At 27.8% G+C, this 13,170-nt stretch overlaps 1 protein-coding gene and 1 long non-coding RNA gene across 4 annotated transcripts in view; one reads left to right on the forward strand and one right to left on the reverse strand.

Annotated features, from left to right (window-relative positions):
* Positions 1-13,170, forward strand: part of LOC107443662 (metabotropic glutamate receptor 3-like) — a 73,446-nt gene that overhangs the window by 20,762 nt on the left and 39,514 nt on the right. Inside the window, exon 2 of one of the 3 annotated variants that reach the window (XM_043041098.2) lies at positions 12,313-12,389. The exons of the other annotated variants lie outside the window; for them this stretch is intronic. The gene's annotated coding sequence lies outside the window, so the exon portion shown is untranslated. The remainder of the gene's footprint in view (positions 1-12,312; positions 12,390-13,170) is intronic. 3 annotated transcript variants of the gene reach the window in all.
* Positions 1-13,170, reverse strand: part of LOC122269184 (uncharacterized) — a 73,929-nt gene that overhangs the window by 2,477 nt on the left and 58,282 nt on the right. The window lies entirely within an intron of this gene.

A 13,170-nucleotide genomic window follows, 5' to 3' on the forward strand; every position in this document is an offset into this window, starting at 1 on the left:
TCTGAAATTGCTAATTACAATTTGGATAATCAAAAATATTAAATAACAAATTGTACCGTAGCAATAATATTTTCCTTAACATTTAAAATTACAAAATTGTGATGGTGATTAACTTTGATCTCCTTCGGGGTTTTACTTTTAAAATTGAAATGTTTATTAACCAAATTAATCACCTTTTTTTGCTAATGTGTCTAAATAAGCAGAAGTTTTATTTTTACTGTTAAACGTGATGGATAAATTTGTAACTTAAACTACTATCTAGAGATTGTAAAAGCTATTGAAAACTACTAGGGTTATTTTTCGGATTTTCTGATCACTTATTGAAGTGTTATTTCTAGAATTTTTTTATGAGAAATAAATAAACAGAGAGAAGTGTTTTTCTTTATTTTTTTTATTTTCTAGACTTATTGAAAGAGCTTACTTAATTTTCTAATGACTTATTGAACGATTCTTAATCGGATTTCCTAAAACCTCATTGAACAAAGTAATGCACATCAAAATATTTTTGACTTATAAATCGAGGTCTTCCTTTAAGTTATTATTTTTGAATGAAACAAGGAACACTAGAAGACATTTTGAATTACAAATCGATAATTTACTTGAAAATATTTACATTAAAATATGAAAAAAAAATATATGAAAAAAAAAATTTACATTAAAATACTGTTTAGCTTACAAATAGATCATTTATTTCGTAGTGTTAGTTTTGAATAAAACAAGATACAGAATAACCTTTTTGGATAACATATTGATAATTCGCTTTAAAATATTAATTTTGTTAAAACAAGTCTATAATTTAATTAAAGTATTATTTAAACAAATAAGGTACAACAAAACACTTTTTGGGTAACAAATTTATTATTTACTATTAATTAATATAAGTCTTTGCAAATAAAATAGGCCATCTCAAGGTAAAGTGACTTATCCCCGCTTCAAATTTTTCGAAATCTCCGTTACCATGGTTTCGACAAATTTTGCTTTTTACTCGACGTAAGCATATTCCAACTTAACTTACAGCTGCGCGGGGGGGGGAATAGATTTCCCGAAACCATGGAAACGCCAGGGAGAAAAGTGTGGAGAATGAAGAAATCGCTTCACCATGAAACGTATTTACAAAGAAAATCAGTTTTGAATAAATTAAGGTACTTCAAACCTCTTTTTGGATACAAAATCAATGATTTCTTTAAAGTTTTAACTTTAAATGAAATAAAGTACATCGAAACACGTTATGGATTATACAGTGAAACATGCGGCTAAACTATATAAGGTTTTGTAGGTTATTTACGCATATTTCGTATAATATATATGAAACATGAGATTTAATGTGTTTTAACATTTGGTGAAAACAAATTAAATACTTACTAATCATTTGAAAATGTCTCCAATTAAACAATTTTCCTTTCTATTTTTATCTTGGACATTAGAAAAAACAGAAAGGTTCTTTGGTTCGTTGACTGTTTGTATAAACATTTTACCTTACTCATAAAAGTTTTTGAATTATTTATTCTTCGTGCGTGTTCGAAATTACATAATTTAATAGACATGAATCAGTAGGCTGTGTATGATATCGTGCGACGACAAAATATTCGAAATAAAAACATATATTTTACATCGTGCATTCAACTATACTGTAGTAGTTGAGACATTGGATCTAATATATCTAAAACAATTCACATCGGATTGAAGGGCAGGTTTTTTGAAGGACAAAAATGTCTGATATTTCAAGTTTTACGCATGATTCATGCTTTGGATGTTATTGTCTGCATTATTTCTCATGTTCGAACATTTCTAAAACAATGAAGTAATAAATTATAAAAAGTAAAAATCCCCAAACGAGAAAAATTCAACAAATGGTGTAGGCTTTTGAGAAATTAATGTGAAAGTCATTTTCTTGTCTTCACAGTTGTATTTGTAAAAGTGTTGAAACTATAACTATGTTTTATAAATTAGTAGCATTTTCAATGAAATAGGCATTATTAATGACATTTTTATTGAGAAAATTTTTTTTAAATTATTAAACGGAATTTTGAAAAACATTTTTGATTCCATGATCAAAAATTATCTTATTTATCAGAAAAAAAAGACGCGTAATGAAAAAATTAACTCACGCCTTCTCACGTAGTTGTAAAGTCTTGCTGTCTTCGTAATCATGTTATTAACAATTAAAATTAAATGAAAGTTTAATATATTCGTGAAAACAAATGTTGTTTGAATTAGTGAAAACAGTTTTTTTTCTTTTTCATTTTCTTTTTTCTTTCCATTTCTTTTTTTTTATTATTATTATTATGCAAAATGCAAAAATGTTTTATTCAAAATACTTGCTTTTTGATAATAAATTAACCATTAACGTTGAAGAGAGCTCATATTGTCATTTAAATAATGTTGAGAATCAGAAAAATATATTAGTATAGATATGAACACAAAAAAATGCGTAAAGAGTTTACACTCTTATGCTTGGGCATGTAAAAAAGCGATGATTTTTTATTTTTATTTCAAAGCGTGGCTAGGTTGCAATTCTCTCCCCTAAACGGTTACAGAATCACCTGCTGGTAAACAGTTGAACTACTACTTAGATAAATGAGTTAATTGTTTTTTTATTTTTAATTAAATTTATGAAGTCCTTTGCAATCATTTGGTCATTTGTCCAATGAAAAGTATAGAAGTTTAGTCTTTAAGTAGTTTTGTGTTAATGGAAACAAAAGTATATTTTGTAAAGAAAATTGCAATTAATTTTAATTTCTCGCCATTTTCCTTTGTTTTCAAATTTCTTTTAATGTTGAATAAAATATGAATTTGTATGAGCAACTTCCATCATTGATCTTTATAAAGGAATAAAACATAAAAATACGAAGAAAAAAATTTTTTATTGTAAAATTGTACTTCTTTTTAATTTTTTTTTGTAGTAAAATTTACCATATGACAAACAGATAAACAGAGAAGCAATTAAAACTATGACAAACACTTTTTTACGAATAATGGAACCAAAACATAAGATTAAAAAAAATCGTGTTACCACATAAATGCTCAATTCGCAAAATAAAAAGCGGATCACACTGAATAACTTTCAATCTAATGATTGTATTTTCACTTTCTAGGACTCAATCCTAATGGTTCGAGCGGGTGACCTCAAATTTGCTAATTAATAAGCGCAGACGATATTTTAAGTTATAAAATCAGACGCAAAAACTTACATTCTCTGAATTGCCTCTTTTTGGACAGATTCGGATTTCTGACCCCCTAAGTATAGGGGTAGCCGAAAAGCAAAAAAGTCATATATTATAAATTCGATTTCTCGGGAACTATTCTATAAATTTCACCCAAATTTCGTATATTTTTTAAAATGATAAAAAAACTTTGTACTTTACAAATAAATTTTTTTTCTAATATTATTAAACAAAATTTAAAAAATAATACATATTTAATAAACGTTATTTTTTTCATGAGATTATGTTTGAATAAATGAATTTTATAATAGTGTTCAAAAAATTTTCAATTTGCTCAAAAATTTCTCGAGATGTAACGAAATACGCAAAAAGTAAAGCTAAGGTCCTGAACTTTGGGACCATATTTCCCAGATAGCGGCTACCCCCTATAATTTGGAGGTCAGAAATTCAAATTCGTCGAAAAAAAGGTATACTTATTTAGAGAAAGTATGTTTTTGTGTCTGATTTTATAATTGAAAATATCGCCTGCACTAATTAATTAACATATTTGAGGTTACCTCTTCGAATCATTAAGAATGAGTCATAGAACGTGAAGATACGATCACTAGAAAAAAAGTTATCAAAAGGGTGGCCCTTTTTTTATTCTGCGCACTTCACAATCTGAAAAAAAGAAACCACAGAATCCCATCTTTATTTAGTAGTTTCCATCAACTATCAAAATTTACAGTATCAGCTAATCGTTTCCCCTTAATGTTGCTAGAGGGCACCCTTGCTCATTGGGGGAGGAGAAGATTAAAGCGTTACGATGACTTGAAAGTTGGTCGCTTTTAAGCATTATCGTTCATGGGTTTGACATTTCTGTACGAAAAGAATCTTTGCCAGAATCTTTGGCTATTTTTAAAAAAAAATAAAAATAAAAATCTGGCTCTATGGCACTTGTTGTATACTAAAGTATTTTAAAGAAACACATGTTATTAAAAATAGACTCAAATTTATTAGTGATGTAATTATTTTTTAAATTATATTGATAATTAATAAAATAAAATAGTAAAATTATGACATCTACTTTTCTGACCCATTAATATGTTTTTCTGAAAATGCATGTTTCATAAAAATTGTTTTAAAGAAAAGTTATGATATTCAAAAATTAAGCCTTTTAATGTAAACGAGAACTCATGACGTCTCTGAAATTACGTTGATAGATAAAAAAAAAAAATTAAAAAAAAATAACATGATTATTATGACTTTTCCATGAAAACATTCTTTGTCTGAACTATAAACGGAGCATATTCTATGTAAAGTTAAAGCAAAGACGTGCTTTTAAATAGAAACTATTAATTAAGTATTGAATTCTTGTTATTTTTGAAATAATGTTCATAATTGGGTGCCTGCAAGTGACTCACGCTTGGGTATCGAACCTGGCACGCTGCGGAATCGTGGCATTTGTTTATACCACGATTTAGCATCCAATCAGGTTCGACACGCTCCGTGACGTCGCTCGCAGGCAGCCAATTAAAACTGATCTGAAAATTGATTCAGCGTGATAATAAACAAAATCCAATAGCTGCTAAGTTAACACGCCGAATTGTTATACACAACCAACTGATTTCTTCTTAAGTTGCAAACACCCAATAATTAAAATAAATAAATTTATTAATGTATCTAAAATTATTTTAAAAAATTTAAATAAAATTTAATGAACTACAAAAATTTAGATTTAAAAAAAAATTAAACTGTTAAAAAGAATTTCCTTAGACTTTTTGCTTATTACGATGTTTTTTTTTCTTTTTTTTTTTGACATTTTAATGTTGTATAAGTCATAAATATCATTTTAAAAAAAGTTCGCGCAATACAAATTTTCGTCATACCAGGTTACACAGGGTATTACTGAATAAAAATGGCTGTTATTTAGATACCGATGTTTTTGCTAGTTAATATTCCATAACATTAAAATGCTTGCTTTTAAAAAAAATATTAAGCTTTGTCAAATATTAAAGTCAATGAAAAAATATTATAATTAACGAAGAATACATTTTTTAACACAAACTAATTTAACTTCCGATCACAAATTCTCTTTGCCCACATCTTCTTTGTTCTTTTTCACGTATATTTAACTACTAAATCAATAATTTAATGATTCAATAAATTTAATTTTTCTGTAAAATTTCACGCAATTTAATAAAATACAGTTTTAAAAAATATGTATAATCTCTTTTATTGAAAACAATATACATGAAAATGGAAAAAATAATCAAATTTTTCATTCGAAAGATTTTTTCTTTATTCGCTGAAAAAAATTTCCGCTTGATCTAAGCTGATGTTTTGAATTGAAATTTACGCCACTGCTGAAATTATTTGTCGCAATTGTTTGAAAGTTGTGTCTGAATGTTTGTGCAAATGAATGTAAGAATTGTCTAGGTTTAATGTTAGGAAAGTTTTTCTAAATGTAATTTTAAGCTGTTATATTATATATCTATTTTTTAATTTCTCTTGTATTTTGTTAAAGAAACGACCCATCTATAAATATAAATACCTATAACCAGATATATACTAATTCAGGTAAATGCCAGGTATACTCCTGTGTACCAGGGATATATGAATTAATAATATTTTCTGATAACATATCGTTCCTAAGCAATCTTAAAGCTTATTATATTATAAGCTCCGAACTAAAATGATGTCATATTGATTTCAACTACAAGGACATTTAATAATAAAAATCAAATATTCAGATTTTCTTAATCAAGTTCTTTTAATCATTGTTTCATATTAGTGAAAGATCAATCATATGTTTAACGTTTAATTAGAGTAATTTACAATTATTTATTTATTATTTTTATTCAAAATATTTGGAAAACATTGCAACCAAGTGTACACTTGGTTACAGAGCTTTTTTGATTCCAGGTTCGAACCCGGGGTACGTATCGCAAATATTATTATGCTTTAACATTTAAAGCCATCTTTTGTTAATTTTAATCCCTGAAGAGTTTTAAACGACTGACATTCTTTCATAGTCATAAATATTATTATATTTTAACATGTATCATAAATTTTAACATAGTGAGCCAAGTTTTGTTAATTTTAATAGTTAAAAATTTTAAACAACTAATATTCTTTTATAGTCACTAAATTTTTTATTCTAAATGCTAAAAACAAATTATAATGAATCACCGGAGTCTTAACAAATCTTTTTAAATATACATTATTTCAGTTTCTGAAAATGTAAAATACATTCTGGTAGTTTCGTAATATTTAGGTGTTTTCCAAACTCTGCGAGTTATTATGCAATGATATTTTTCAAATTCTTAGAAAGGCGCAATAATTCCATGTAAGCTTACAGTACATCCGGTAAAAATAAAACAGGGAGGTTTAGTTTTAATTTCTCAAAAAAAGAAAGATAAAAAAGAACTTTTGTGGTTTTCTTCGGAGTAGAATTTTTGCATTCTTAGTTGAGAATCTTTAGTAGCCAGCAATTAGGATAATTAACTATCAGCTAGAATACTTTTAGTTTATTCCAAACACGTGGATATCTAAATTCAAATGTTTTCATTTGTTTTTCTATAATTCGATGTTAATTGTTCAAGTTATAAAACTCATCTCGTAAGCAAAACAGCATAGAGAACAGTTTTGTTACTCGCAAAGGTTTTTCTGAAAAAGCAATATTTTTTTAAAAATCAATACCAAACAACGCAAATAATCTTTTTAACCTCCTGCTTTTCTCAAAAAAATTTTTCTATTTAATAAATTTGTTATTCTTATTAAGCATTTCAATACCCTAAGATATTCTTATTCATTGTTATTTCTTTTTTTCACGTTGTATTATTTCTCCTTTTCTGGAAAATGATCAGCAATCAAGATTAAAGCGAAAAAATACTCATTCAATGTATAAAAATATGTGGTTTAAATTATATATTGATGCAAAAACCACGTTTTTTCTACCTTTCAATTTATGCATTGTGAAATTTTCATATTTACTCGTATATGTTTACAATTATTATTTTTAAGAATATTTTAGAAAAAAATACCTTTTTTTTCATTTGTGTAAGAAAACATCAATTAATCATAAAATTAAGAAAAAGCAAATTAAATGTTTAATCTTAAATCTAAGATAAAATGACAAGGAAATTTACCTTTTAACGCCATTTCCTTTCAATTACAGGTTCCCCTTTCAATTTAAATGAATGCCCATTCTTTATTTACATAAAAATGTTTCTCAAAATGTATTTCTCGGTACATTTTATGGTTTTACAATTTTTTTGTGATGCTTTTTTATACTTTTAACATTAACATAAGTAGACTTGTGTATACTTTTAATTGTTTAATTTACAAAAAAGAGAAAAAAACATTATTCAGTTCTTAGATGTTAACGTATGGTATCTCGTATTAAGTCTAAAACGATTTCGATTATTTTGTCATACATAAATCACTGTATAGCGTCATCGTTTATAAATTGTTAAAATCTCAAAATAAAAAGCATGAAGTCATTCTTAAAACTGCTTAGTTAGATCATTGTCATAATATACAGGAAAATGACTTGTGTTTAAAAAGTAAGTGCTGTGATTGGTTACCGATGCAGGGGCGACGAAAATTGTGACACGCGTTGCAAATATGCGGAGGTGGCAGGTAATATCTACAGGAAAATCACTACTTGGCTTAACGCCTTCAAAACTTTAATTTACTTATATCATTCTTTAAGAAAATAATCCCACTTTCACTTTTTAAAACAAAAGCTACATGCTTTTTTTCTGGGAGAAATTGGTAGAGTATAACGAAGAAAGGTTACAAATTTGTAATGGTTAAATTTGTAAGGTATCAAGTAGATATATGCCGGCGGTGAATTGGATAATTTGGCCTAGTGACGAAAATGAAGGTGATCTTCATTTGCATGGCGCCACCGAAATTTCGATTTGCATCAAAATTGTCATTTTGGAATGCGCTAGATCAGTGTTTCCCAAAGTGTGGTACGCGTACCCCCAGGTGTACAGAAACAGTTTAGCGGGGGTACGCGATCTTATGCAAAATATCTTGTAACAAACGAAAATTTCAAAAAAATTTTACTAAAAGCAAAGTTAACCATGAAAATTTACGATTACGTACTTTTCTATTGGCTATTTTTTGCAGAGTTAACAGTTAATAATTAGTGGTGTCAACAGCCAGTTGCGATTTTTAACTTTTGTGCTATTTTTTTTGTAGCAAGAAATACATAATTTTTTTTATTAGTGGTACACAGCGTTACGAAAAATTTAAAAAGTGTAAAGTCATAAGTTTGGGAAAGACTGCGCTAGACTAATTTGGAAAATCTCCAGTATTTACTAATCAGCCTCTGACACTACAGTGAACATACATACTTTTTCTAATTAGAAAATAGATCATTTTTGCTCAATTAGCTTCTCATATTTCAAGCAGTTTGCAATAAGCTCAGACTGGTGAAGGCCTTATCAAAATTTTGTTAAATAAGCCTAAGCAAATTAAGTCTGATTGAGTAGTTTTTCCCACATTTCCCATTTAACCTAAAAGCATATAAAAAGGATGTTTGTACCTTAAAAATATCAAGAACATTAAAGATACTAAAATTTTCTATTGGTAGCAAATATTCCAATTAGGCTAGTGCGAGCCGTAGTGGCTCAAGGGATAGAGCTTTCGCCTCTCGATGAAGTAAACCTAGTTCAAATTCCAGCTATGGCTAGTCGATACGAATTCCGCACCCAGCTCGCACCGACCACAGTGCTGACGTAAAATAACCTCAGTGGTAGTCTGATCACGGGTTAGAGTCGCCTTAGTCGTTAGGCTAACAGTTAAAGGTTTTCATAGTTTTTCTTTTCATATAACGCAAATGTGGGTAAGTTTCATTTAAGAGTCCACCACGAGGGCAAATTTCTCTCATAACTTTATCCAGGAGTTTCCTTGTCTTCTGGATTGGGTTCGAAATTACACGACTATTTAATATTGTTAGTCATAAATTCAAAATTCGGTCGGCTGCTCAACGACGTTTATAAAAATAAAATTAGCCTGGTGCTGTGAAAAAAGTCGGATTTTTGAACTAGATCAAGGCATCTTTATATATTTAAGAATATATGAGGATTCTCTGCAATGTATCCCCTGCAAAGAAAATATTTTTCGCGCTTATTTTTGAAGATGTTTTTTTCTATCATTACTTTTTATACATTCAAGATTTTGTTCCTAACATTATAGAAATAAAATTTTAAATTTTAATCGCGATATGAAATGAAACTGAAACAAAAAAAAATATTTACAATTGCCTCAAAAAAGTATTCGATGCTAATGTACTCACACAACTCAAATGAAATAAAAGGCGAATGTAAGTGAACAGGATGCTTCCATTGGTTGAAATGAAAGGGTAAACATATCGAAGAGAAATAATCTAAGCTTGCATAGACACTTGATGGTTTCAAACCCTATTCGAATCCGCGGAAAGTGATTTTAATATGATTACTATCATTTTTTTTTTATCTTGTCCAACTAGAGATAAATATTTTTAATTTCAATTAATAAATTATTTCAATTTAAACGTTTAGTAAGATGCTGTCAAAATATTCATTTTTAAGATTAGTTTTTAAATTATTTATTTACAAAAGAAACTAGAAATAAAATTTTTAAAAAATATATAATTTTAGAAAAACAAACAATTTTGGAAAAAAAATTTTTTTTATTTTTTGTGGAAATTATTGAAAAAGGTAAAATTATAGAAATGTACACGGAATTATCTATAATATTTATTACATATGTATGCAAGTGTAGTATGGAATTAGTTATTAATTATAAATTACACAGAACAGTGCATAGTTGCTATAATTTTTTGGCGTTGAGGTAAACTGAAAAAAATTTCACATTTCATAATTTAATTTCTTTTTACTTTTGCACTGTTATAGTTTTATTTATTTATTTATTAATTTTTTGTTTGTTTATTTACTGACAACACATATTTTCAAGCGCATTAGAATCAATTTATTACTTTATTGCAAAAACATTTAATTTAAAAAACAATGACATTTTTAGTAATATATTCGCATTAATTTTTTCAAAAATTTTTTATTTTGTCGAATTTATATAATTTTTTGCATGATAACGAGTTCTGTATTCACAAATGTATTTAATTTAGCTCATTACCAAAAATGGTGGCAACAGTAGGCACCAAATTTTTTTCCAGTGTATCTTAAAAATTTTCCATTTAAAAAATATGAGGAATGAAGTATCATTGTTTGTGAATATTGTTATTTTTCTAAAATAATCAAATGTCAGGGAAATAATATTATTCGAAATGTCACTAAAAATAATTACTTAAAATGTATGTAGCGTTTATCCTCCATTCAGGGAAAAAAAATATTAGGAATGAAGAATCATAGTTGGTGAATATTGTAAATTTGCTAAAATAATCAAATGTCAGGGAAATAATATTATTCGAAATGTCACTAAAAATAATTTCCTAAAATGTATGTGGCGTTTATCCACCATTCAGAGAAAAAAAAATATGAGAAATGAAGAATCATAGTTTGTGAATATTGTTAATTTGGTAAAATAATCGAATGCAGGGAAATAATATTATTCGAAATGTCACCAAAAATAATTTCTTAAAATGCATGTGGCATTTATTTGCACGATGACGTAAATAAATGAATAAGTAAAAACGGTGAAATTACGCACATGATTGTGGGTTCCATCACATAAAGATAAAAAAAATAATTTTTAAAAATGTTTAGTCATTTTAAAAGCCGCTTACATCATTATTTTGCTTTTAAGAAATGAATCCAAGCGTGAATAAAGATGTCTTCTGTTTTCTTTAACCACAAGATAGGTGTTGTGTGAAGGTTAACTTCAAAACAACTCACAATAATGACGTTGACAGAGACAAACAAAAGGGAAGAATTACGACTTGTCATATAAAACAAAACATTGAATTAATTTTAAACATAAAAAAGCTTTAGATGTTTTAATTTGGTTTCCTGTAGACCAGTTGTTGCCAAGAGCCAGTACACATACTACTAATATACTACTAATAGTACTTTGGAGATATACATAAAAAAAATTGTTTTGATTCAGATATATATAAAACTGTTACTGTTTAACTCAATATTATGCAAATGGACCTCTTAGTTTAATGATGAATTAATTTAACCAATGAATTATTCAGATATTTTATAATCTTATGTAGCAAATAATGTTCTTGTAGTTTTTTACGGTCAATTTAATACCCATACCAATCCTATTTCATACTTAATTCGTTTTTGCAATTATGGAAAGTTTTTATATTAAATTAATAGAAGATCGTGAAGCTCGGTGGCCGTGTGGTAGCGATCTCGTACCACGGGTCCTGGGTTCGATCCTCGGACCAAACAAGGTTGAATCAGCCTTTCATCCCTTCAGTAAGTAGATAAAATGAGTACCAATCATGCTTGGGTATAGGTTTGGGATTCCGTTTCGGTTGACCACCCAACCGGAACATCTGCTCCTGCAACCCGGTGCCCAAAATAAAATAGAAACTGAGATGGGCACAGTAGGCCTTGGCCCTCTATGGGCTGTAGCTCCTCTGAGTTTAGTAGTAGTTTTAGAAGATCTGTTTTGATCTACTTATTTAGATACTCCAGTACCCTATTTCACTTAGTGAAAAACTTAGTGAAACAATATGTTTATTTATGTAGTAAAATTCATTTTTTTTTTACGAAATTCATTTTTCACTTAACATGTAATTTGATTAAGTGCTTCAACTAATATTCTAATTATACCATTAAAAAAAGTAGTGCAAAAATTGTAAAAGAAAGTGCAATATTAATTAAAATCCATCAAAAGATATCCAACAAAATCCTCAAAACCTAACCCCACTTAAAAATTTATGTAAGGTGCACAGTTTTTAAATTCACCTTTGAACTTCAGTCCTTAACTTTAATTATGATAAATATACTAAGTTTTTATGATAAATAGGGATTGACTTTATCCATCAGAACAAGGCCTCGTGACTCTTTGATCGGTTCCTGATTTTTTTGAAAAAGTTATGAACTTAAATTTAATAAAAAAAAATATTTATCAATTAATTGTTTTTCATTCTTTCATTAACATTTTTTTTTAAATTTTGAAGTGTAAATGTTATTAGTACTAAATATTTGATGAGTCAACTTTATTCCTAAAAACGCAGCTGTGGTCAGAAGGGAGAAAAGGACATTAGCTCGAGACATCTAGCCTAAGGACATCTAGAGTAATCGAGGAACTAAGGTAAATTTAAATCTCGAAAAACATTAAAAGATATAAATTTGACATCTAGCCTAAGGAAGCACCTAATTGACGACTAAGGTAAATTTAAATCTCGAAAAACATTAAGAGATATAAATTTGAGATCTAGCCTAAGAAAGCACCTAACTGACGACTAAGGTAAATTTAAATCTCGAAAAACATTAAAAGATATAAATTTGACATCTAGCCTAAGAAAGCACCTAATTGACGACTAAGGTAAATTTAAATCTCGAAAAACATTAAAAGATATAAATTTGACAATCTTTAAGGCCTGTTTAGACGATCCAATTTCTTGGACAGAGATTGATTGATATTGANAAACATTAAAAGATATAAATTTGACATCTAGCCTAAGAAAGCACCTAACTGACGACTAAGGTAAATTTAAATCTCGAAAAACATTAAGAGATATAAATTTGACATCTAGCCTAAGGAAGCACCTAATCGACGACTATGGTAAATTTAAATCTCGAAAAACATTAAGAGATATAAATTTGACATCTAGTCTAAGAAAGCCCCTAATTGACGACTAAGGTAAATTTAAATCTCGAAAAACATTAAGAGATATAAATTTGACAATCTTTATTTAGAAAATTGTAAATTTGACTTGTTTTTTTTTTCAGCATGCAAAGATGTAAACAAAAATAATTTCAAATTTACGAGTTAAGTTTTTTTTGTTTCGCAGTAAATTAATAAAATAGTTGATTTTAATTCAATTGCTACATTTTGATTCATAAAATAATTTCTCGGCAATAGATTACAA

This window comes from Parasteatoda tepidariorum, chromosome 3 (genome assembly GCF_043381705.1).
Source record: "Parasteatoda tepidariorum isolate YZ-2023 chromosome 3, CAS_Ptep_4.0, whole genome shotgun sequence".
NCBI lineage: Eukaryota > Metazoa > Arthropoda > Arachnida > Araneae > Theridiidae > Parasteatoda > Parasteatoda tepidariorum.